This window comes from Lissotriton vulgaris, chromosome 4_1 (assembly GCF_964263255.1).
Source record: "Lissotriton vulgaris chromosome 4_1, aLisVul1.2, whole genome shotgun sequence".
NCBI classification, from domain to species: Eukaryota; Metazoa; Chordata; class Amphibia; order Caudata; family Salamandridae; genus Lissotriton; species Lissotriton vulgaris.
This window is the reverse complement of record NC_141691.1, coordinates 492,546,101-492,572,827: the sequence shown is the minus strand read 5'-3', so window position 1 is coordinate 492,572,827 and position 26,727 is coordinate 492,546,101.

Sequence of the window (26,727 nt, the reverse complement as noted above, 5' to 3'; positions counted from 1 at the left end):
AGTCAGGTTTTATTGGGTACTGCCTCTGTTGAACAAGAGTAGTTTTTTATGGGATTTCATGGTGAGGTGACTCAGCATCCTACCCTACAGGATTGCGGTAAAGTGTGGGAGATAGCACTAACACCCACTCCTACGTGTATGTATGTTTTAGTGACTCTTAAATGAGGTAGGAGAAAGCTGGTAAAATTATATTTTCCTCCTTCAGTCATTCCATGACGTACTCAGGTGGCCAATCTTTTTCATCAAAAAGGATATTGTATCCATAAGTCAGATTCTCCCAAAATAGACCATTCACTTTCCTGGCTATTTTATATGGAGCATAATTTTGTATAACTGATGTTTGACACTTTCCATTGTACTTGGTGTTTCCACTGTGATATGTTCATTCGGGTGCCTGCTTTGAGTTGTCCTTTTCAGGATTTCTCGTTAGTTGTGGTTTCACAGGTCTATTTCCCAAGTTATCTCTATTCAGGAAAGCAAATGTATCTTCAATAATCATAGGTAGTTCTCGCTCTTGTTGTGCAGGAGTGCATTCCCTCTGGAGTTGGCGTATAGCGAACACTGCTGCCTCCCTTTTTATGTTAGCTAACATAATTGTGATACCTGGGCAAAATTGCCTATCAATTTCATCCCCAAGTTCTGGGCAGGTTCTGCCCCGTACTCATTCTGTAATTGTTTCAGCACTTCTGGTATGACTGCTATTGATGGGGTACCATGAGTTCTGGTATAAATTGCAGTGAAAACTGTACCCCAAGTGGTATAATCCTCTATCGGCAAGCTATCCCCATTGGCAAGCACATTGTCAGTATTCTGAGTTATTCCTTTGGGCCATTGTGGGGAAACACTGCCTCATGCTGTGCTATTTTCTCACTATCCAGAACGTCATTTGCTCACGCTTAGTGGGCATTCTTCCATTAACCACGTTCAGCATTTGTGGGGTGATCTTTGCCAAAGTTCCTTGAGGTTGACCAGCTTGAGTGACCCTGGAAGGCGCACATTGTAAGTGTTCACATTGCAAACTGTGCAAGGATTCTGTATAGTTTTACTATCTCTTTATAAAGTGTATGTTAGTCTGCTGCTGGCAATGTATCAATCTCTGGATGCTGTGTGCAACAGCTAGGACCGGCCAGATCACCATTTCTCTGCTGAGCAGACAGAGTCTCACTTTTTTGGTTCTGTGGAGAAGAGTACCTTAAAACCAAATAATATGTTTTCGGTACATTCCTGGACTTCTATGTCCTCGTATGGAGAGTATTATTCAGGTGTCTTATCTAGAATATAAGTATGAAACATGTGTGCATGCATCTGCTGGTGGGAATTTGACCCAAGAATAGAATACCCCTGTCCTGAATGCCTCCTGTGCCTCACTTATGAAGGTAACAGTCCCACGTATTGATGAGAGACCATAATCTGCTAGTTTCATTGTAAGTGCATGTCTGCAGTTCTCTGAAATGTTAAGAGCTCCTTCAAGCTCTTCTTCCCTTGTATTTGCAGCTCTGTCCTGGACAGACATTGTGGAAGGAAGTTGTAAGGAAAAGAGATAAGGTTTTGCTCAATCTGAGGAACTATAATCCTTCAAGCTTGATCAAACCTATGACTAATACATAGGATATACCTACTCAGCTGTGGCAGATTTTCCCTTCCCCCTCCAGAATTCTCTGGTTGAATGTGAGTAGGGGTCTCTGAGAAAGCACAACTGAACTGCTCAGATTTGACAGTTAAATAAGAATCAAACCAACATTGGTGGCACCATGTTGTGTAGTTCTTGATAATACACAGCATGAAAGGATTGGTGTCCAGACTGATTCCAGACACCCCCAAAGAATATGTTACCCATTAGACCAGTGTGGGCGTGTGGGGAGAGCGGGCCAGATACACAGATGAGGAGGCTGTATGTAGTGAGCAATTTTTATGTATTTTATTGATATCCGTCAATCAGTCGTTGTTATTTTAAAAAAAACATGAAGGTTCCTTGGATCTTTCTCTTAGGGTTGCTCTTCCAGTGGGTGTTCTCGTCTCGGGGTTTCGGCGTGGACCTGATGGTGGGCTTGCGGAGGCTCACAGTAGAGAAAAGAAACAAACAGGAGCCGTCAGAAAAATTTTCAATTTGGTGGTGAACCTTCACCACACCCGGTATGTTGCAGGGTGCAACGTGAGAATCGGTAGGCACAGGACGTGAAGGTAAAATAAAGGTATTCTCTCTCTGAGGGATAAGGGGGGGTGGATGTAATGTAATGTAATGAGGTGCTTATATAGCGCTTTATCACCCAACGGGTATCCTGGCGCTTAAAAAAGAGAGTATCCACCAGAAGTTAATAGGGGCAGCCGAGGTGTGATACAGGAAGGGAGAAAAAGAGAGGATATCAGAAGGAGAAATTACTCCAGCCTAGGGAATAAAAACGTTTTCAACTTTTTCCTGAAATCCATAAGACTTTGGACCTGATGTGGATCCAAAGGGAGAGTGTTCCATAGCCGAGAAGCAACTGCAGAGAAGGATCTGACACCTGTTCTGGACCGCCTGAACCTGACTACATTAATCAGAAATGCAGAAGCAGAACAAATGTTTCTAGTTGGAAAATACCAGCTGAAGTTTCTTTGCAGGTTCTTAGTGCCCATTCCATGAGCTGCCCTAAAGACAGTGCTAGAGCTTGCTGCCTATTTAAAGTGAGCTTTGCTGCAATGGCTAGTATTCTGTACAGCTTCCCGATAAGGGTGTTAGGCGCACCCAGATATAGAGAGTTGCAGTAATCAAGTCTGCTGAGAATTAGCACAACCTGCGTTCTAGAAGAGTTAGGCAAAAAAGGGAGGATCTTTCCCAGCACTCGGATTAGTGAGAAGCAAGTGAGAAGCAAGTGGCAACCGTTTTGTTAACCTGAGAATTCAGTTGGAGGTCCTGATTCACCATCACCCCCAGATAGCGTACTGTGCTAGAAGGGGTAATAGGTGCGCCAGTAGGGGACAACTGAAAGATGGGTAAAACAGGCTGATCAGATCTTCTGGAAGAACACAGGACCACTTCCGTTTTAGAGCTGGTAAATTGTAACCAATTCTCCTTAAGCCACTTCGTGGTGCTAGTCATACACTCTTGAAATCTTTCCAGGGAAATGGAATCATGCCCTTCCAAGGAAAACACGAACTGGGTGGCATCTTCATAGTTCACCACCTCCACTCCAAAAGATCAAATAAGCGGAAGGAGAGGCTGCAAATAGATGTTAAAGAGCACAGGACTAATCCCTGAGCCCTGCAGGACCCCTGTCGTAAGGAAGACTTGTTAGCGGACAACGGCTGAAGGCGCATTGTCTGTGTCCTGTCTGTTAGATAAGAGCAAAGCCAGTCAAGGGTGCGACCGGTCACACCCTGGTCTTTAAGTCTCTCCAACAGTATACAGTGGTTTACAGTGTCAAAAGCCACTGACATGTCCAACAGCACCAAGATCACTGACTGGCCACTGTCTGCCCACATCCTCATATCATCAAGCGCGGTAACAAGTGCTGTTTCAGTACCTTGCATGGGCCGAAAGCCAAATTGCATCTCGTCAAGGAGCGAATACTCCTCAAGATACAGGGATTGAGACATACTGACGATGCGTTCCAGAATTTTAACAGGATATGGTAATAAATAAATTGGCCGATAGTTGCCACACACCCGGGGTCAAGAGTGTTTTTTTTAGAAGAGGGGTCAAAACTTCTTCCTTCCATTTTTTAGGGACCTCCCCCAAACTCAAAGATAGGCCACAGATCTGTCGTAAATAGAGAAAGAGCTCGGCTCCATATTCCTTCCAAATTCTGTGGGGAAGCGGGTCCAGGGGGACCCAGAGGTGATACTCCTGGCTAAGGTATCAAATGTTTCCTTGTACGGAATGCGAAAGCAATCCAGAGTATGCTGGCCGTATTTTAAAATGGTAGGGTTGTTGGGCTTAGATTCTGGTGATGGCAGAGAACACTGCTCAGCATTGGACAACTGAGGATCAGGTTTTCCCACTATTGTTGGTGGATCAAAATCCCTAACTATCTTATCGAGTTTTATCCTCCAGATAGGAATCTAACTCGTCGCATAAAGATTGAGTAACTGGAATTTTGTTATTAGCACAGTCAGGTTTAGATAGACTCTTTACTAAGCTGAATATAGCTTTGGTGCTATTAGCTGCTAGAAGAATGGTATTAGCAAAATACTCTGCTTTAGTTTTCGCTATATTGTTTTTGTACAAAGCATTTTTATCTGAATCACTGTATCCTTTTCTCCAGGCTTTTTCGGCCATTTTACAACCCATCCTGAGTGCTCGCAATTCCTCGTTAAACCAGGGGGCTGAGGGTTTCTCTCTCTGTTTTAGATTCTTTGCAGGAATATGCTTATCAAGCCTGTCATAGATCTGCACACAGTGGAATTGGTATTTCCAGTACACCGACCTAAAGGGGTCCAGGCTGTCTAAATCATTCCAATGCAAGGGATTTTTAAGCTTATTCAATGTGGCCCATTCTCTGCCCAGCCGATATTGCCTTGTAGTGGGGGTATGTGGGGGTATGAAGGGGGTGATGGGAAACGACAAATAATGGTTCAGTGCTCAGGACTTCTGTGCTGTACACCCTCCAATGACCCTCCCTAACCCACCCCAATGAAGCATTCTCCTCCCCCCTCCCTTGTTTTCTGGTTACCCGTATTTTACCACTGGGGGACTCACCAGCTCTGCTGCAACTCTCCAGAGTTGCGGCCGCTCTTTAGCGTCCTCCGGAGGGCTCCACCAGTCTTCACTCCACTCCTTGCTTTCTCATGGATCGTCTGCTTCCTCTGCTGGGCTGGCTCTCTGCTCCAGCTCCTCCTGTAGATGATCCGCATCCTCTCTCGGCTCGTAGGGCTCGTACTCCTATCTCTCCAGAACTGTTCCGCCCTTTGTCCTTTCCTGGGCTCTATTTACCGGCCTCAGGGTTTCGGTTCCCGGGTCATGTTCGTTCCCTTCCTCTGATTCTAACCTTTCGATTGGGTTCTGTGGAGACACATGTCAAGGGGGCAGGATTAGCGTTGTCTGCCTCGAGGGGTTGTCCTGGTGATTTGGCTGGGATTTTTTTTGAGCTGGGGCGGAGCGGTCGGTATATCGAGGTATTGTCCTGCCAAAGTTCTTACTCCTCTCACATCCCCTCCCCCTAGCTGTCCTTCTTGTAGGGGTTGTCTCCATAGGACACCTTGACAGAAAGTCCACACTGGTTTGTTCGGTCCCTTTTCTATGTTTTGTTGTGAACCTATATGGTTGTAGGGATAGAAACCACCTCAGTACACTTTCATTGTGGCCTTTGTTACGGACCAACCATTCCAGCGGATCATGGTCGGGGTAAAGAGTAAACTCTCTTCCTTCCAAATAATAGCGCAGTGACTCAAGGGCCCATTTTATTGTGAGCGCCTCTTTCTTGATCACAGCGTAGTTTTTTCATGGGGAAACAATTTCTTACTGATGTAAAATATAGGTTTTTCCTCCCCCTTACAGGTGCGCTGGGATAGGGCTGCCCCTAAACCCTGATCTGATTTGTCCGTCTGTAAGATGATAGGAAGGGTTTAGTCAGGACTGATGAGTACGGGGTCAGTTGTCAATGCAAGTTTAAGGGTTTTAAAGGCTTGGATCAGGCTCGGGTGGGTTGTTTCAACAGGGCTTCTGTTTTTACGTTTTTCTGCAGCAAATCAGTGAGTGGAGCAGCAGTCTGAGAAAAATTTGGCACAAACCTTCTATAATAACACCACAGGCCTAAAAAACCCCGGAGATCTTTTTTTGACTTGGGGAATAGTACCTGGGCTATGGCGTCTATTTATTTTATTCTGGGGTCAGATGACACCTTCTCCCAAAAGAAAACCCAAATACCTGACTGTTTGTGCGGCTAAGTGGCTTTAAGCTGGATTGATCTTAAGGTTATGGCAACCTAAGGCATGAATCACATTAAATAGGTGAGTGAGATGTTGTTCCCAAGAATCGCTATAGATAATAATATTATCTAAATAATCTCATGCATATTTCTCATGGGGTTGTAACAACAGATTCATGACCCGTTGGAAAGTTGCTGGTGCCCCATGTAGCCCAAAGGGCAACACTGTAAACTGTTAGAGGCCGTCTGGTGTAGAAAACGCTGTTTTCTCCCTGTCTTGCTCTCTCAACAGGATTTGCCAGAACCCTTTGCAGAGGTCAAGGGTATTGATATACTTGGCGTTCCCTATGCTCTCAATCATCTCGTCTACTCTGGAAAGAGGATAGGTGTCGAAGTCAGAGATCTTGTTGACCTCGCGAAAATCTATACAGAACTGGACTGTGCTATTAGGTTTCGGCACTAAAACAATAGAGGAGTTCTAATCGCTCTTGAAGGGTTCGATTATCTCCATGTCTAGAATCTGCCCAACTTCTTCCTTTATGGTGGTTCTACGTGCCTCAGGTATACGGTAGGGACGGAGCCGAACTTTCCTACTAGGTAAGGTTTTTATGGTGTGTTCTGTTACGGTGGTTCTTCCTGGTGTCAAAGAGAAAATCCCCTGTAGGCGACAGAGTTTGTCTTGGAGCAACTCCTTGAGAGAGTCGGGCAATTCTGGATCAATACATTGTTCGATCAAGGGCTATCTTTCTGATCCTTGTCCTAAAAAGACTGGGAGAGGGCCTATCCATTTTTTCAATAGATTCACTTGGTAGATTTGTGAATGAGTTCTAGTCGGATCTGTTTCCACTCCGTAGGTTACTGGTGTTACTTTTTCCAGTATAGTGTCGGGACCCTGCCACTGTCCCAACATTTTGTGGTCTGATGATGGCATCATAAGAAGTACTAAATCACGTACTGCAAATGATCTTTCTTTCGTACCTTTGTCATATTGTTTTTTCTGGGCGGTCTGTGCTACCTCCAGATTCTGTCGACTATAGCCCGGACCTGCTCCTGGTGGGTTTTTAAGTTTTCTACATATTGTAAGAGGGTTTTGCTTTGGTTAAATTCTGCTTCCCAGGACTCAGGAAGGTACGAGGCTGATGGCCATATAAGAGTTTGAATGCTGAGTAACCTCTGCTTTTCTGTACCTTACTCCGGATAGCGAACAGAGCCAGGGGTAGCATATCCTCACACCTTCTGGTTTCTAGGGACAGTAGATTTTTAAGGTCGCTTTCAAAGTGGCATTATAGCGGTTGACCAATCCGTCTGTTTGCTGATGGTACTCTGCGGTGCGGATTTGTTTAATGCCTAGCTGATTATACACCTGTCTCATCAATTTTGAGATGAAGGGGGTCCCTTGATCCGTGAGGATCTCTTTGAGAAAGCCGACACGGGTAAAGACTGTTATCATGGCCTTGGCTATATTTGTGGTGTCAGAGTGTCTCAGGGGTATGGCCTCTGGAAATGGGTGGCGTAGTCCACCAGGACGAGGACATAACAGCAGCCGCTTCTAGAGGGTAACTGGGCTCCTATTATGTCCATCCCTATCCTTTGGAAAGGGACATCAATAATGGGCAGAGATAGCAGAGGGACACGGGAGGGTTTATGAGTACTGTTCTTTTGGCATATTGGACAACTCCGGCAATAGTTACAGACTTGTTGATGGATACCAGGCCAGTAGAACTTCTCGAGAATAGCTTGTTTGGTTTTTTCCTCGCTAAAATGTCCCCCCAAACGGTGACTGTGGGCAAGGTATAGTACTTTCTCACGGAAGGGACCAGGAATAAGTTGCTGAGTGGGTTGGGTAGTGCTGTATTTTCTATATAACGGTCCATTATTCTTAAAAAAAAATAGGGACATACTTTAATAGGGTCTTCGTTCTCTAGGGCCTTGTTCCATGCTTTCTGTAGAACAGGGTCTTCTCTCTGTGTGGCGTAAAACTCTCTATCGGTCTCCCAGGGGTGTTCCTTTATTCTAACTGGGTACGCTGTATGGGCTTTTCTTTTTTTCTTTCTTCTCTGTGTACGTGTCTTCCTGACTTTAGACGGGGGCCATTCAGGAATCTCTTCTTGGGCAAAAGGAGCTTCTCGCCACCAATCAGTGTGACCGGTAGTAGTCCCCTTAACCAGGTCGGTTAATCACGAATAATCATTCCCCAGGATGATCTGTTCAGGAAGTCAGGGAATAAGTCCAACTTTCAGGGGGGACCCTGGATCACTTGGATGTTCTATCTGAACGTGTGTTGTAGGGTATTATTTCGTATCCCCATGCACGCATTGGATAGCCACGGTTCCATCAATCATTCTGGGTTCTTGATTTAGGTCTTGGGGTCTTAGGACGCTTTGGAAGCATCCCGTGTCTGCTAGAGCAGTGAAAGGCTGTCTGTTCACCAGTATTTTACAGCGATAAGGAGGGAGTGGCCTCTCATGTTGGGAACAATAGAAATTACGGGCCATTCCAACCTCGATATGCTCCTCTTTTTGAGGACAAAACCGCGCTATATGTCCATAACCTCTACAGTTGTAACATTGGGGCCCAGATATGGGCGTTCAGAAGACGTGGGTTCCGGGCACTATGGTGATAGGATTTGTTTTTTTTAGCAGGGAAATTTGTGGTGGGCGGTGTGATCCACTGGCACTGCCTTTCCAGGGTGTCTCTTCATGCCCTTTCTGAACCTCATATGCTCGGCTAAAGGCACTGGCGATTTCAACAGCTGTCTCTAAAGTAAGATGAGCATGTTGACGCACACACCTCTGTATGGGGAGGGTGCAGAGAGGACAGGTATTGCTCTAAGTAGACCTTAGACATGATTTCTTCTTTCGTTGACGTGGAGAGTTTTAACCATCTGTCAGTTAAATCTTTCCAGTGGAAATATTGATCTCTTGGTACCTCCTGGGGTCCTTCCTTCACTTGGCGCAACCTTATGCGATAGGTCTCATCGTCTACCCCTAACCGTTCAAGGATGCATTGTTTTATGTCTGCGTAAGGGGTGAGACCTTGTATATTGGCAGCCTGGTAGGTGGCCTGGAGATCGCCCGAGAGTAGGCGTCCTAGATATTGCCCCCATTTATCAGCGGGCCACGAAGCTGCCTGGGCCAGCCTTTCAAAATTGCTGAAGAAGTAATCCAGATCTTCTTCACTAACATATTTCTGTAATACAAGGGATGGAAGAGTGGTGGTCCCTCTCTGCTGGCTGATGGTTTCAGCGAGTTTTCCTAGAGCTGTTTCCTGCACTTGACTCTGTCCAGCCAATGTTTGTTGTAACTTATCACAGTCTTCCTCCACCACTGTAAGAAAATGTTTCATAGCTCTCCCCATGCTTTTTAGGGTATCAGCCATTTTTTTGATTGCAACCTCCATGTCTCCGGTTTATCTCACTTCTGACACACCTGTGGGCGTTTGGGGAGAGCGGGCCGGATACACAGACGTGGAGGCTGTATTTTATGTATTTTATTAATATCCGTCAATCAGTCTTTGTTATTTTAAAAAAACATGAAGGTTCCTTGGTTCTTTCTCTTGGGGTTGCTCTTCCAGTGGGTCTTCGCATCTCGGGGTTTTGGCGTGGACCTGATGGTGGGCTGACAGAACAGAAAAGAAACAAACAGGAGCCGTCAGACAAATGTTCAATTTGGTGTTGAACCTTCACCACACCCGGTATGTCGCAAGGTGCAACATGGGAGTCAGTAGGCACGGGACGTGAGGGTAAAATAAAGGTATTCTCTCTCTGAGCGATAAGGGCGGGTGGATAGTGGGGGTGTGAAGGGGTGATGGGAAACAGCAAATAATGGAGAAGTGCTCAGGACTTCTGTGCTGGACACCCTCCTATGGTCCTCCCTAACCCACCCCAATGACGCGTTCTCCTCCCCCCTCCCTCGTTTTCTGGTTACCTGTATTTTCCCGCTGAGGGACTCACCGGCTCTGCCGCAACTCTCCAGGGTTGCGGCCACTCTTCAGCGTCCTCCGGGGGGCTTCACCAGTCTTCACTCCACTCCTTACCGTTTGTCCTTTCTTGGGCTCTATTTACCCATCTCAGGGTTTCGGTTCCGGAGTCACGTTGGTCCCCTTCCTCTGATTCAAGCCTTTCGATTGGGTCCTGTGCAGACACATGACAAGGAGGCGGGATTAGCATTGATGGCCTCGAGGGGTTGTCCTGGTGATTTGCCAGGGATTTTGGACTAGCTGGCGCGGAGCGATCAGGATATCGAGGTATTGTCCTGCCAAAGTCCTTACTCCTTTCACAACCAGTTAGCTCACAGTATCACCAGAAGCCCCCTAGCCTTATCAATGAGCGAATAGTTTCTGGCAACTATCAAGCATGACATTCACAGATCGCGAAAACATTACAGTACTTTTTGCTCAGTCAGCTAGTTCTCACTAGGTCTCAGAGAGATACACAGAATAAATGATGGGGACATTTTCAGTAAGCATTTTTGAACCAGCATCATTCTAGGATTAAACATGTTTGTTGCGATAATCATTAGACAGAAAAAGATGTATAAATTACAAGCACCAACAGAGTAAATAATAGGTAGAATTCTACCATTGTGCTCAAACAGTAAATATATGCAGGTATATAGATACATGACAGTAATCAAGAGTACTTCTAAAATGCAATCCCTAACTAAGTGTACCTAGCATGTATGTGGGTGTAAAGCGAAAAATTCCCTAGGAAAGAGCCAATCCCATTACCTAATGGGAGAGAATGAAGGACCCCGTTTTGGTCTCAAATTGGACACCCCTCAAGGAATTTCATGCTGCTGCCTGTTGTAGCTTCTGCAGGCCGTAACCTCATTTTCTATTGTCAGCGTGCATCTTCACCTCTGCCTATCTAGTCTTGGTATGGTTCTTTTATACCAAAAAGATAACCTCTGGCTACTTACATAATCGATGTGTTGTGAATATGATTATGCGAATGAGCCTAGAATAATACCGGCAATTATGCAAAGTAGTTCTTTTGCCCTAGGTTGAAGATGACCATGACTTTTACACAGGGTATGTTCATTTTGTTATGTAGGATATGTGCAGGGACTTCTCTAAGAATACTCATGCATTGTAAATGAGGCTAGTTTCCAGGAAACTGATCAACATTTATTCAGCACATAACTGGGTAAAAGGTCAGAGCGAGAAGCATTATGCAGAGCAAGGTAACACAAATGTAGTTAAAAGGTTGTGTAGCTACCCAGGCCTATATTGGGGTACATTGGGGTACATAACACCTGTATTTCTTTCTTAATCAATTTCTGTTCCATTTGTAACTTACTCTCGAATTCGCACATCTACTTTACCATAGTGTTTCAAAAGAACCTGCTCTACTAGAATAATTTATTTCAGTGCGGTGTCTAGTTGGCAGATAATCAAGATTATTGTCCTGAATCAACAAAGGGTAGGGCAATAGAAGTCAGTGTGAGTCATGCAAATATCTTATTATTACTTAATATATTTTCAATATATATGATTAACAAGTTAACGCTTTGTGTAATTTGTTTTAAATGACAGCTCGTCATTGTGTAGGAGATTTGCTCTTGCCTCCTAAGGATGAAAATGTGGCAGGTGTAGCATGACTTCATATCAGCTGCAGTTCCATCAGAGGATGACGGGGATTATGCAGAATCCATTGCAGTATTAGTGACAGTGCAGGATCATCAATAGGAATATTGCTATTCAGTGTGGTGAGACTAACAGCCAAATTATTTCTCGTGTGAACCTTGCCTGCCGAATGCCTGCCTTAAAAAGTTACTGTATGGCTGCAAACTTTCAGGCAGGGGAGACAAAGATGTCAGCCAAGCGAAGGGAAGGATAAGCTGTCTCGCTGGGGCCCAGTTAAAGGCATCTCTTTAATGCATTTAGGCCGACTTGCTAGCATCTGTGCAATCCTTGATGTACACAAGACTTTCACCAAGCAATTGATGGCATAAATAAATCTGTACTGTAGGATATAGATCTTACACTCTATGTTTCGACCCTGAAGATATTGTGGGAAAATAATCACTTGACAGCTGCTCTTAAAGTAATTATCACATCTCAGGGGCATATTCCAAAGAAAGTGTGATAACCACCGCAAAAGTAACTTAATGCAGCTTCCAACATCGCAGCCTACCGCAGAAAAATGACGCTGTGTCAACCAAGCATTCTCAACACTGCAGTACCATGCGATAGTCTCCAGATAACGTGGCAAATGTCCACGTTAAAATCCCCTCCACACCGCAAAAATTCAAAATGTGAACGCAAAAAATCTTGCGATGAGGTCAATCGCCATACAAAAAGCACCGAAAACCAGCAACCAGCCTCCAAATCCCATGCGTCTGGCAAGAAAATGCACCATAAAAGCAGAGTAAATAAACAGTGAAATGACAATGTGCCAACACAACCCCACAACTGTTATGCAGAACAAGTGACCATTCTCCAAACCAGATAGGCAATTCACCACAATCAGCCACAATTTACATCGACATGCATTCAGTATGTAGCCAGCGCCAATGTGAAAATTAACATGGTACACTCTGTGAAACCGCATCTCCCCCTCATATTGCAGAGGGACAAACAACATCCCCTGCACACAGACATGCCATGTCCATGATCAAACAAGAATGAAAGCATGGACTAATGTAGGGGCAGTGACTCCCCCTTACGTACAAGTCACATTTGTCATGGGACTTGAAACACAGGGTGCATCCCTGCATCATGGCGGCACATATCAGAGCACAACAGAATCCATGTTGTCACTTGTAGGTCACAAATGACAGCCAAAATGGAACGATTTGGGAAACCTGTGAAACGCCGAAGAGTGGGATACCTTAACAACTGTGACACTCAGAACTGGCAGTTCGAATATGTGACACCATAAACAGCCTCACTGCACAGAGGTGACACACCCACCATCCATTAACAAATCCCTCAATTGACAGCACAACATGTTGCACCCATACTTGTCTGAGTGAAGTGCCTGTACGGATGAGTGACATTCACACAGGAAATGTGTATCAGAATGCATTAATTAGCACATGCAGTACTTGTGGTCAGTCAACGTACTGTGCCATGACTGCTAAGGACCGACACAATGTGACGTCAACCAGAGAAGAAATTGTCAATGATGTAGTCCCAACGGGGTATTCCTGCTGTGGCTGCAGTGGGGTGTGGTCCACCTGCCTCACCTCACCTTCATCATCATTGTTCGGTGCATCTGGCACTCACATCCATGGGGCCTTGCTGTGTACACATATGTTGTGCAACACACAACATGCAACGATCATCTTGCACACAAGGTCTGGGCTGTAGAGGAGCTTACCACCTGTGAAGTCCAGGCACCTGAAACGTGACTTCAACACACCAAATATGGGCTCTGGGATGCCCTGGTGCATTTGTGGGCCACATTGTACTGCCTCTGGGCCTGTGTGTTCGGGGCTCGGAGTGGTGTCATTATTAAGCGCAGAGGGCATATCCTTGGTCACCTGTGACAGAGCAGAGAGACATGAATCACGACTACATACTGCATGATGTGTTGGCAGGCTCACTGGTTCATTGGTGTGTGATATGTGTGACTTAGCGACTCCTGTATGACATGTCCTGCATGGTGCACGCTACATCACTGTGTACTACTTAGCCTCACTGCTGCACCTCCCCCCAAGCACATTCACTAGTGTGCGCAGCGTGATTACATCACATGCACCCCTACGGCACACCATTGACATGCCTGTCTGCGCATGTCTACAAGCCTGAGTATGACACAGTGATGATGCTGCGCAGAATGTGGCTGGCCACGTGTGTGTAGGCCCATTGCAAGGACAGGGCTGACACAGATGTAGAGCACCTGCCTCGCTGCGCTCGACATGCAGTTGAGGGTACATCTTTGGCTCATGCTGCGCTAATAGTGACACACGCAACAGTCGGCATGTTTGATCCCTGACCCCAAGCGGGCATGCCCTCCCCCATGTACCCCTTCAGCCAACCATGCACACCGGGGACATGCCACTTTGCAACATTGCTCATTGTAGGACGGAGTGGCGCAGGCACTAGAACAGAGACAAACGCATCAGACACATCCTTATGAAGGCCAACACTGAATCAAACCTAAATCCACGTGTGGAGGAACCACACCCCTACGCAGTACTGTTGTACGCCTGCCCTCCCCGCTTACGCTCACATGAAGATACGTCATGGTTACATGTACCAGGTCTATCAGACTACCTGCGGTGACAACTTGCGCACGCTGTACACAGCACAATGTAATGTGGAATGGCCCTGGTCCCACATGCATACATAATGAGCACACGGACACCCTGAGTGAGTTTGTGGGACTGGCTACGGGCACGTGCACCCCACCCCTTTTATTGCCAGGGTCGCATCTCCAGTGATGCCTGTGCTGGATGGGTGTTGGGTAGTGTAAGTCACCACTCAGGGGTTGGTTGGTGCTAGCAAAAACCACAACAGTGAACAGACGATCAGCAGTACAAGGTACTGACATCATGTATCCCTGACTTGAGCAGCACAGAGTTTGTGGCCCCGGATGCACAGCGGCCGGCACAGGCACAATGCCACTGGATGGTGATTTGCGGTGCACTGAGGTACGGCCACGCGAGCTGAGCGTGTACTCATCGATGTCCAAGGGGAATGTCACGGAGGGTAGCGGGGGACAGTGGAAGGTGTTCTTCCAGGGCATGATGCAGAGGGCAGAAGCATGCAGAAACAGGCAAATGGCAGAGTTGAATGCTACAGACTCCACTTTATCACCTTGTCAGTATCAGCTACATATAGAGGAAGACAACCTCCAGCCCATGTGCCCGGATGCCACTGACGTACAAACAGAGATCGACCATGAATTTCAGGGCACACACTCAGGGGCACTAGAGCTGGAAGGGGAAGCAGTCTGCCATACGGCCTGTACGATAACATTGACTCTGCCATGTAGAGGGCAAGACTCAGTTCAAAAAGTGTGACCTACTCCACCACAGTGTGTGCCAGAGCCAGCAGTCATCAGGGGCCCACAGCCACGTGCAGTAGGCATGCGCTGCACAGAGTCAGTGGCACCAGTGCAGTTGTTGGCAGTGTTCCATCACCTCCGTAAAGGTGAGCCTTTTCTCCTCCGGACTGAAACGCGTCTTCCCCTTACTCATCTCCTTACGTGCTGGGACAAGTACACTTCCATGAAGATATCAAGACTCAGTTCCAAAAATGCAACCTAGTTGGTCGCAGTGTCGGATGGAGGCTGCGGTCAGCGCTGGTTAACCTCTGTCCAGCCATCTCCTCCTGGATCTCTAACACACGACATTAGAATGGCATTTGCATTAGGTTTGTAGGTGACATGGGTAGTGGCACCAGAGCTGAGCGTGTGTTTAGCCAGCGACGATACTGTGTCCTGCCGGTGACGGACTGCATTGGATTGGTGTGAGGCCTGCAGGGCGAAGGCCATAGTCAGCAAGTGCTCACAGACACATTTGGTGTGAGTCCTATGCACAGCCTTGTTGGCACCTAATTGAAGGGAGTATAGTGACATAACCTCAGCCTTAAAAAATGTACTCTGCCATGGTGTAATCAAGACTCAGTTCCAAATGTGTGTCCTGCTTGTCTGCTGTGTGTGCCGGTGGAGTACTTTAATGACTATGGAGGTCTGTGGGCCTGTGTCGCGGAGCCTGTGATGATCCGAGGAGGATGCCAAGGTATTTGGCTTCTGGCCTGGAGCTTGCACAGGCACGTGGTGGGCCCTCTTCAACACACGCCAGTGTCGGCAGTTGGGCATTGAGGCCTGAGTGCGCTGGGGTGACATGGTTGTGGATTGTCCACTACACTCCAAACACCAGCGTTGTGTGCCGACATGGATATGTGTGTGGTATGCATACTGCAGTCTGGCCAGCACATCCACGCCACATTTGGCATTGTGTACATACTTATCCATGGGTCACTTGCCTCCTTCGCACATGCCTAATTCCCACCTCTCCCCAAAATCTGCTATTGCGTGGCTGAGGTGCTATGCTGTTGATGGCTTGTGTACATGGCTAGCCCAGGTTCCCACAGTAAGTTGTGCTGTCACGTCTGGAGGGTTGGTCTGTTGTTTTGCATGTTGTATGCAAGTTTATAACATGTGCATTCCCAGAGTTGTGAATTGCATGATTGTGAAGTTGAGGTGTGTGGTGTGTTAATTTGGTACTTATCAATGAGCAGTGCTGTTCCGTAGGTGCCATCCTGGAAGCGCTGGTTGAAGATGGACAGTCGGAAGATGAAGGAATCATTCACACTGCCTTGGTAGTTGGTGACAACATTGGTGAAGAGTCCCCGGTGGTCCACTATTGCCTGCACATTGATGGAATGAGTGTGCTTTCTGTTGGGGTAATTGTGTGCAGTGTCGGCAGGGGGCACAAGTAGGACATGTGTGCAGTGAATTGCCCCCAAAACATGTGGGTATCCAGCTATGGCGTAGAAGCCTTACTTGTTCTCCAGCCGTTCCTGCGCAGTGTGGGGGAGTACAGGCACTGGGGTACCAAGCTGATGATGGCATCCAGGACAGGTTTGAGGAACTTTGATAGGGCTGCCTGTGAGACTCCTCCAACTCTGGCGGTTGTTGGTTGGAAGGTACCAGAGGCCAACACAGCCAGCAGCTTTGTCTGCGGAGGGATGTTGGTTGTCCGCTGTGTTGGTACCATCAGCCTGTGGGCAATGATGTTCAGGATGCAACGGATGGTTGTCCTTCTTAGCTTGTAGTGGGCAATGACATACTCTGGTGTCATGTCTGTGAGGCTGAAGGTCCGCGGTCTGTGTCTGCTCTGCCTCTGTGGTGGTCTGGGGGCTGGTGCGGAAGGGTCCGGGGGTGGTGGCATGCCTGGGGGGAGTGGCAGTGGGTGTTGTGGGCCTTTTGGGGCTGCATGATCAGTAGCTCCATGGCATCTGTTGTTCTTCAGGTGTGGTTGTGGGCTGAGCTCCCTTTTGTGTTGCAGGCTGCAGTCCGACTTTGCACCAGGTCAGAGAACGTGTTAATTTCCTGCTGCTAATGCTCTTTATCGCATGTTTTGTGGTCGTATCCCCTATCTGGCTGGTCATTGAGAATGCAGCGGAGTGGTGTTGTTGTGGCTTTCTGCACGGAAACGCCTACTCTCCATCTCATTAGAGATAGTTGCCGGAGTCGTCTTGTTTTTTGTGGCTGCTATCGCTGGTAAACTGGTGCTATGGGCTGTTAGCACCAGCTTGTGAAAGGGGTGATAACTAAGTGTGGGCGAATTTTGCGAATCTCGCGTTCGCGAATTTTGCGGATTTGCAAACTCGCAATCCGCAAAATCCGCGAATTTGCGGATTTTTCTTTTTTTTATGTTCGCACGGGTTTCTGCAAGTTCGCGAGGGTTTTGTACAATTTCGCAAATTGCGAAATTGTACAAAACGCGTGCGAACTTGCAGAAACCCGTGCGAACACAATGTGCCCAGTAGGGTATGTGCCTCTTGTGTAAATAAAAGGTCAGAGAAAGATCAGTTCAGCAGATGAAGAGAAAGAAGCTCCTGGTCACAGGAACAGCACGGGTATTGCGCTCGTGAAAGTCAAGGATGCAAAGCCTATCCAGCATCACAGCTGATTTTCCATGGTAGATTTGGGAAGAACGCACACCTGTCCAGCCTCGACGACGCTCACGATTGTTTTTGGGCTAATGAATGAGTCACTGAATTTGAGCATCAACTAGTTCGAGCGACCATGTGTGTGTCACTATGCAATTGCCCCGAAGGGCGCAGAGGTCCCTTGAGTGAGCTGCAGACCTGTGCCCAGCCATGCAACTATTTTACAATGGCGCCAGCAGGCTGCCAGCGCCGTTGTAAAATAGTTACAAAGTTAGCTTGCACAGGAAGCACTTAGATAAAATAAAGCAGCACCTGCTTCGTTTTATCTAGTGGTTCCTGTGCAAGCTAACTTTGTAACTATTTTACAACGGCGCTGGCAGCTTGCTGGCGCCATTGTAAAATAGTTGCATGAGTGGGGGTTCAACTTTTGAACCCGTTACGTTCGTGGATTTTTTTTTGCGGATTTTGCGGGAAATCCGCAAAATTCGCGGATTGTGGATTTCCCAAAAATCCGCAAAATCCGCGAGCGTAACGGATTTCCCGCTCACACCTAGTGATAACTTTATCGCGACTTTGGCTGCGATAAAGTGCCGTTAACTCGGCGGTAGCTCCTTGAGAATATGCCCCTCAGTGTTTACGTATGTCTTGTGCTCTCCAACTTAAGAAATATATACAATTTAAGCATGACTATCTAATTAGTACCTACTATTTTATACTCACGCTCCAATAATGCTTAAAAGATTTATAAAACAAGGCAAGTTGATACTATATTATTCTGCCGTTTAGGCTCTGTTTAGATCTAACTGGCATGTGTGTTCCAATGAGCCGACGCAATTTAGATTATGCATTTATACAATTCAAACATTACCGCACTTCCTTTGCTGCTGTCCAGCGGTTAATATAATAAGATATAACCTCATAAGACCAATATTTATTAAAAATTGAGTTTCTAGATGCAGTGAATCTCTGACATATTGTTTGATCACAGAGAACATCACTGATTTGCTCCGGACACCGCAAATTTTACAAACTGTTTTTAAAGAACTTTGCCTCAATATCGCCCTGAAACTTAAGTCAATGTCGATTATGATATTTAACAAGAACGTTCAGAAACTCAGTTTCATTTTTGCAATCAATGGTACACTTATGCAATCGAGTTTTATATAGAGCTCACAGCAAAGTTTTTTTTTAATATGATCTATTTTAGTCTTGTAATTCTGTTAGCTGGGTGAACAACACAGTGTATTACTACTAAATAAGCTCTCTAATATGCGGTGCACCTTGGTGTAGTCAACATAGATTTGGCAGCCAAATTTATAGCGGTGAAGAAAATTTGTCAGCACTACGATGTCAATCTATCAATCAATCAATCATAGGATTTGTATAGCACGCTACTCACCCGGAGGGGTCTCAAGGCGCTTGGGGGGGGGTCTGCTACTGCTCGAAGAGCCAGGTCTTGAGTTGCTTCCTGAAGGAAAGGTGGTCCTGGGTCAGTCGGAGGTGGATGGGGAGGGAGTTCCATGTCTTGGCTGCCAGGTAGGAGAAGGATCTTCCTCCGGTGGTGGCTCTGCGGATGTGTGGAACGTAGCTGGCGGGTTGGAGTGTAGAAGGTCAGGCGGTTGTTGAGGTACCTTGGGCCCATGTCGTGGAGAGCCTTGTGTGCATGGGTGAGGAGTCTGACGTGATCCTCTTGCTGACGGGGAGCCAGTGCAGGTCTCTCAGGTGTCCGGAGATGTGGCTGTGTCAGGGGATGTCCAGGATGAGTCGTGCGGAGGCATTCTGGATGCGTTGGAGTCTTTTCTGAAGTTTGGCTGTGGTTCCGGCGTAGAGGGTGTTTCCGTAGTCCAGTCGGCTGGTGACGAGTGCCTGGGTGACCGTCTTCCTGGTTTCGGTGGGGATCCACCGGAAGATCTTTCGGAGCATACCCAGGGTGTTGAAGCATGACGACGAGACAGCGTTGACGTGTCTGGTCATCGAAAGGGAGGAGTCCAGGATGAAGCCCAGGTTGCGTGCGTGGTCCGTTGGCTTGGGAGCGGTGCCCAGGGCAGGGGGCCACCGGGAGTCGTCCCAGGCGGAGGGCGATGATCCCAGGATGAGGACTTCCGTCTTGTCTGAGTTCAGTTTCAGGCGGCTGTTCTTCATCCATTCGGCGACGTCTTTCATCCCTTCATGTAGGTTCGTTCTGGCATTGGCGTGGTCATTTGTGAGGGAGAGGATCAGCTGGGTGTCGTCGGCGTAGGAGATGATGTTGAGGTTTTGTTGGCGTGCAATGGCTGCGAGGGGGCTCATGTAGACATTGAAAAGGGTGGGGCTGAGTGATGATCCTTGTGGTACGCCGCAGATGACTTCGGTGGCCTCGGATCTGAGCGGGGGCAGGCGGACCCTCTAGGTTCTTCCGGTGAGGAACGAGATGATCCATTCCAGTGCCTTCTCTTGGATTCCGATGTTGTTAAGGCGCTGGACTAGGGTGCGGTGGCAGACCGTGTCGAACGCTGCGGAGAGGTCCAGGAGGATGAAGGCCGCTGTTTCCCCGTTGTCGAGTAGGGATCTGATGTCGTCTGTGGTTGCCATGAGGGCGGTCTAGGTGCTGTGGTTGGTACGGAAGCCGGACTGCGAAAGGTCGAGGGATCCGTTAGTCTTGAGGAAGGCGGCAAGCTGACTGATGACGGTCTTCTCGATGACCTTTTCAGAAAAAGGGAGGAGCGAGATGGGACTGTAGTTCTTGAGGTCGGTGGGGTCCGCTGTTGGTTTCTTCAGGAAGACGCTGAGCTCGGCGTGCTTCCAGCTCTCCCGGAAGGTGGCGGTGTTGAAGGAGGTGTTGATGATGTCCCGGAGTTGGGGTGCGATGATGGAGTCGGCTTTGTTGAAGACGTGATGGGGGCAGGGGTCGGTTGGTGATCCGGAGTGGATGGTGTTTATCACGCGGGTGGTGTCTTCGGTGCTGATCGGAGTCCAGGCGCAGAGGGTGGTGGTGGGGGCGTTGGCTCAGTGGTTGGGTGCGTGGTCTATGTGCCGAAGCTGTTGTGTATGTCGGCGATCTTGCTTTGGAAGAACGAGGCGAGTGAGTCGCAGAGGTCTTGCGAGGGAGTGAAGTCGTTGTTTCCGGCGCTGGGGTTCGAGAGCTCTTTGACGATGCTGAAGAGTTCCTTGCTGTTGTGGGCATTGTTGTCCAGTCGTTCCTTGAATGCTGTCTTCTTGGTGGTGTGGATCAGCTGGTGTTGTATGCGGGTGGCGTGTTTGAGGGCAGTCATGTTGTCTGTGGTCTGGTTGTTGCTCCAGGCTTTCTCGAGGGTGCGGCAGTTCTTCTTGGAGTTCTTGAGTTCGTCGGTGAACCAGGAGGCTTTCTTGCTGCCGGGTCTGCTGGGAGGGGTCTTAAGTGGTGCGAGGTTGTCTGCGCAGTTGGTGATCCACTGTGTGAGGTTGATGGCGGCTTTGTTGGGGTCCGTTGTGCTGGTGGGAGGGTTCTGGCTGAGGCAGGTGGTGAGCTGGTCGGCGGTGATCTTGTTCCAGCTCCTGCGAGGAGCCTGTTGCGGGTGGTGGTGGGTCGTGGTTCTTCTGAAGCTGAAGTGGACGCAGCTGTGGTCCGTCCAATGAAGTCCGGTGGAGTGGCTGAAGGAGATGGGCTTGCTGGAGGAGAAGACGGGGTCAAGCGTGTGGCCGGCGTAGTGGGTGGGGGTGTTCACCAGTTTGTTGAGTCCGAGGTTGTTGAGGTTGTCCAGCAGTGTGGTGGTGTTGGTGTCATTGTTGTTCTACAGGTGGAAGTTGAAGTCCCCTAGGAGGATGTAGTCGGCGGAGGGGAGGGCGTGCAGGCTGATGAAGTCTGCGATGTCTTCGCTGAATTGTGTGCATGGTCCTGGGGGTCTGTAGTTGAGGGTGCCTCTGAGGGTCGTCTTGGGGTCGGTGTGTATCTGGAAGTGGAGGGGTTCAGCGGCGGTGAGGGTGTCGTCGGAGTTGGTTGTGATGCGGATGGTGTTCTTGTGCACGATGGCGATGCCTCCTCCGGTCTGGTTGATGCGGTCCCTCCTGGTGATCTTGTGCCCGTCCGGGATGGCGATGGCGATGTCGGGGGCTGAGGAGGCGTTCATACAGGTTTCCGTGAGGAAGGCGACGTCTGGTGAAGTTGTGTTGAAGAGGTTCCAGAGTTCCATGGCGTGTCTGTGGATGGAGCGGGTGTTGAGCAAGATGCACTTGAGGTGTTGTTGCTGGTGCTCGGCTTGTCGGGTGCGGTGCAGGTTCGGAGGCAGGTGAAGCTGCAGGCTTTGCAGGTGAAGGGTCCGTGGGTGCGTTTCGGGGTGGCTCGGTAGCAGGCAGGGTTCCGGCCGGCATTGAGTGCGTTGAGGGTGGCGGCGTCGTAGGTCAGTCGGGTGGCCTTGCATCGGCGGGGGCCAGGGGTCCTGGCGCTGGGTGCGGGCCAGGCGCAGACGGGCGCAGATGGGCTTGCCTTTGGCGCGCCTTCGGCGTACCATCGGTGGACCATCGGTGCACCCGCTGCGCGTGATTGCTGCGCGTACGTGTGGACTCTGCCATAAGTGGAGAGTCGGGGGTGGAGCGAGGGAGGAGCAGCTGGGAGGCGGGAGCGGGGTGGCGAGTGGGGAGGGGAGAGGTGAACAGAAGGAAACGGGGGTGGGGCCACGGGGGAGCAGCGGCAGGGAGCGTGGAGCGGGGTGGAACAGCGGGAGAAAACAGCAGTAGAGCACAAAAAGAGTCAGGGGCACAACAGTGGAAGCAACGAAAACGAAATCAGGGGCACAACAGTGGAGGTTGAACACAAATACAAATACTGGCACAACAGTGAAGCAAATACAATTACTGGCAGCAGAGACCGGGCACACTCGGGATGGGCCACGCGGCGGGTGGAGCGACCGGCTCTGACGAGGTCAGGTCGGTCACTGCTTCCCGCCTCGCGGACACCACCTTAAGTATCCAGTGGGAGGGAGGAGCAGCTGGGAGGGGAGCGGTGCAGGGTGGCGAGTGGGGAGGGGAGCGGTGAACAGAAGGAAACGGGGGTGGGGCCGCAGGGGAGCAGCGTCAGGGAGCGAGGAGCGGGGTGGAACAGCGGGAGAAAATGGCGGTAGAGCACAAAAAGAATCAGGGGCACAACAGTGGAAGCAACAAAACCTAAATCAGGGGCACAACAGTGGAGGCGAAACACAAATACAAATACTGGCACAACAGTGAAGCAAATACAATTACTGGCAGCGTAGACCGGGCACACTCTGGATGGGCCACGCGGCGGGTGGAGCGACCGGCTCTGACGAGGTCAGGTCGGTCACTGCTCCCCGCCCGCGGACACCACCTTAAGTATCCAGTGGGAGGGAGGAGCAGCTGGGAGGCGGGAGCGGGGTGGCAAGTGGGGAGGGGAGCGGTGAACAGAAGGAAACGAGGGTGGGGCCGCGGGGGAGCAGCGGCAGGGAGCGGGGAGCAGGGTGGAACAGCGGGAGAAAACGACGGTAGAGCACAAAAAGAATCAGGGGCACAACAGTGGAAGCAAGGAAAACGAAATCAGGGGCACAACAGTGGAGGTGAAACACAAATACACAACAGTGAAGCAAATACAATTACTGGCAGCGGAGACCGGGCACACTCGGGATGGGCCACGCGGCGGGTAGAGCGACCGGCTCTGACGAGGTCAGCTCGATGTGAGCCTTGAATAGAACGACAAAGGCTCAGTGTGGCTCCTTGCAATTAAAGACATTGGTGAAGGAAAATTAAAATATTAATTTCCCATGAGGTGCAGTATATGTGAAATGAAGTAATTCATTTATGTACAGTGCCATTAATACTCGTTGACGCATTATACTGCAATGGCTGGATGCAGTTAACTGTGTTTAAGGATGTACAGAGCCCAAACATATCGAGCCTATATGTAAGCCTTTAGTGCCTGACTGTAAGCAGTTGAGAGACAGGAGATAGGTTGCCAATTTGCTTGTCCCACTGGACCAGGATTGTATTTGAAAAAAGTGAGGTGATAGTAACATATTTGTTCTTGCAGGGCCTTACATATTACCAACAGGCTAATGAATTGGAACGGGGGATCTGTGAAAGAGGTGCAAGAATATAGAAAAGTGCAAGTGACATACATAGGCTACAGGGATATGGCGAACATGAGTGGCTTGGCATGCAAAGATTGCAGACACAGCCTAGCTGAGCTCCATCTAGAGCTTGACATCGGAAACTACCCGAAACAATCTAAGATTTTGGCAATTTGATCAGCACCGCCCCCCCCCCCCCATGATGGGGGGGTGCTGCATGACTTTGTGACCCCCGAGCTGTGTTCTCCACCTCCTGTGGAATGCAAACAAACAGCTGGATGGGACTGCAGTAGAGTTGGTGACTTAGGGCCTGTTGCATGATGGGAGAGGTGCAGTGGACGAGCCTGTTGGACCATGGCCTTGATGCTGCGCTACTACAACCAGCTGGTCCTGGTGCCTGCCCCGGCCCTTTGGGACTGATTGGGTGAGGCCTTCTGCCCCTGTCTGTTCATCGCAGGCCTATTGGGTTGCCAGCCAAGCTGTTGGCATCCATCAAGGATTTGGCCCACGTGCAGCCTTGAATGAAGGACGAGCCTTCCTGAAGTTCAAGACCCCAACCGGACTCCCAGGCATTTCTTGTATCTAAGAGCCAACAGTTGAGGGGTGGTTTCACCACTGATACCCTGCCAGTAATTCATAACGCCGAGACTTGTGGACTGTGAGTTCTAAATTGCTGCTTGTGCTGCCCAGCGATATGCCCTTGCAATTTGCTTTTAGCACAACTTCTCCGATGTACATGGGGCACGACCTGGGTCTTAGATGGGCTTGCGTGAGGATCTTTGCCTCTGCAGTTGGCTGGATTCTGCAGTAGATCAACTAGGCAGCTGTGGGAGGATATTACCACATCACTGTGACACATTATACTTGACCCCGGCCACAAGCCTACTTTATCTTACAGACGTGCTGCTAATGAAAGAGGAAACTATGCGACCCACATCTAAGGTGCTTGCCCTGTGGCTTGTTGCACTGTGCCTGCACCGCTACCAAGTTCACTCCCCCTACTCTGTACCCTGTGCCCATGGCAGCATGGGGAAATCACAGGTTATTGTACTCTCCCAACAACAACAACATTGAAAAACTAGCAGGGCCACCCCAGCAACACAGTACCACAAAGTCCATATGAGGCTTACTGAGCAGGCGGGCTTATAAGTCACCCCTGAGAGGACTTTTCAGGCTATCTGTGACATTGGAGGCACTGATTGGAGGGTTGTCACTGAAGTATTGTCTTTGACGCCAAGATTTGAGAAAAATGACTTCGCATGTTAATGATACATGCCCACCACTAAAGATAATTACGTACACTTCATGCAGATGTGGCTCTCTTGCAAGGGTTGACCCCTCGACTGGAAAGGAGGGTGAAGGATGCTGAGGGAAGGTCAAAGAGGAAACATCTCTGCATTGCTGGAGCGACCAAGGAGGCAAAAGCATCCACCCCTGAGCATTTTCTAGACAACTGGAAACAGTCCTGGATGTCTATGGAAGCTATGTTTCCTAGCTGTGCTATTGAATGAGCAAATCAATCCTTGATGTTGAATCCTCCACCGTGGGCCCCTCCCTGGCCTCTGATTGCCTTATTTTTGAACTACGCTTATAGGAAAGTAGTGCTTCTGATGCCAGACTCAGCCGTTGCAATATCTATCCGAACGACACTATTCAGGTACAGCAATTACACAGGACATTATCAGTGGTAAAACAAAAGCTACTGACTATGCAGTTATATATGTTCCTTTACACTGCAAAGCTAAAAGATATACACCAAGGAAAGGCACCGCAGGAGATGTGGGACTGGTTTGAGATCTGGACCACCTCAGGGCAATCCTCCATGCATAATCGATCGCCCGAGCCACTGGATGGTGGCTTCCCCGGAAATGACACCATTGAAGGGGTGATTGACGGGGACTCCTCTCTGACAAGACTGAAGCCCAGCTCCACTCCAGAGATAGATAGCAACAGTCGAGGCATCACCAGTTCCAAATCTACTCACTGCTCACACACAACAAGACACCCCAAACTCTAAATAAATATCCTTTTGAGTTGTAATTTTCTGGTGACACTTTTACAGTGGCACAGTGGACATAGGCATTCCTCTCAAAACAACAGATTAAATGACAAGTTTCTATACTCAGTAGAGCTATTGTAGCTCTCTTGTACATTACCCCCTCTTTCCTTATCGTATGGTATTCAAATTTAGTTGAGGCAACAGATGTTTTAGGTCTAGAAGTGTAAGGCGGAGGGGAGTAGGGGTTAGAAATGTTATGTTTGTCCTAATTTTCCTCATTTTCTGTTTGGTTAAGCAGCCACTGCACATGGCTGAAGCAGGTGTACCCAGAAACAGAACTCACCAAGACGGCTCTGCAAGACACTTTTGGTATAATATCTTAGAATGATAACAGCCTCAAGTATAAGGTCAAGAAGGGGTCTATTTTCAAACCCATTAAGAGACATTTCCCACCGGTTGTCCTCCTACCAGAAACTCAATTAATAGACAACAGATGAGCTGTGTTGGCCTGCCACGAATAAACTAGGACCTATCATTTGGGCTATACCAGCAGCTTCCACAGCATACTTATACCCCAACACTTCTAGATTCACGTACAGAATGTTCACACTGACATTGGTGGTAATTTACAGTTGTAGAAAGTACATTTACATCAATCTACTCAACCCTCACCTTAGCAGAAATCCCCTTACAGACCATCACCGATAGGCTTCTACAACTACCTCTAGCACAATAATAATTTTGGTGACTTTAACTCAGTCATGGATGCAACACTGGACATCTGAAGTACTTTTGCCACAAACAGATTGAATGTCCTACACCTGTGATCCCATTCATTGGGCCTGACAGATGCCTGTCGGTCGAAACCTCCAGGTGCTACGGAATTTCCTACCACCAACCCTTGTTTTTTCCTCCTGACCATAAGTATAGGCTGCATTACAGATGCTGCTATTTTTGAACACGAGCCTTGATTGATCACACACCAATACAGATCTCTATAAGGCATCCACATGGAGTTTGTGGTGGACAATGGAGACTTAATGAATGGTGGTTCATGATGGCAAATTTACAGATCTATACAAGTGCAGGTGGTCTAGTTTAAAATAACACTGCCATCACCTTCCATACTAGTTTGGAATGCCCTCAAAATTGCTGTCAGGGGTCAGATTATCTCCTACCAGCATGCAACAAAGAAAGACAGAAACACAGAAATAAATGACCTTGAGACCACTGACCTTGAAAAGGGACTACCCAATATCGTTGAACACCGGCACGTGCT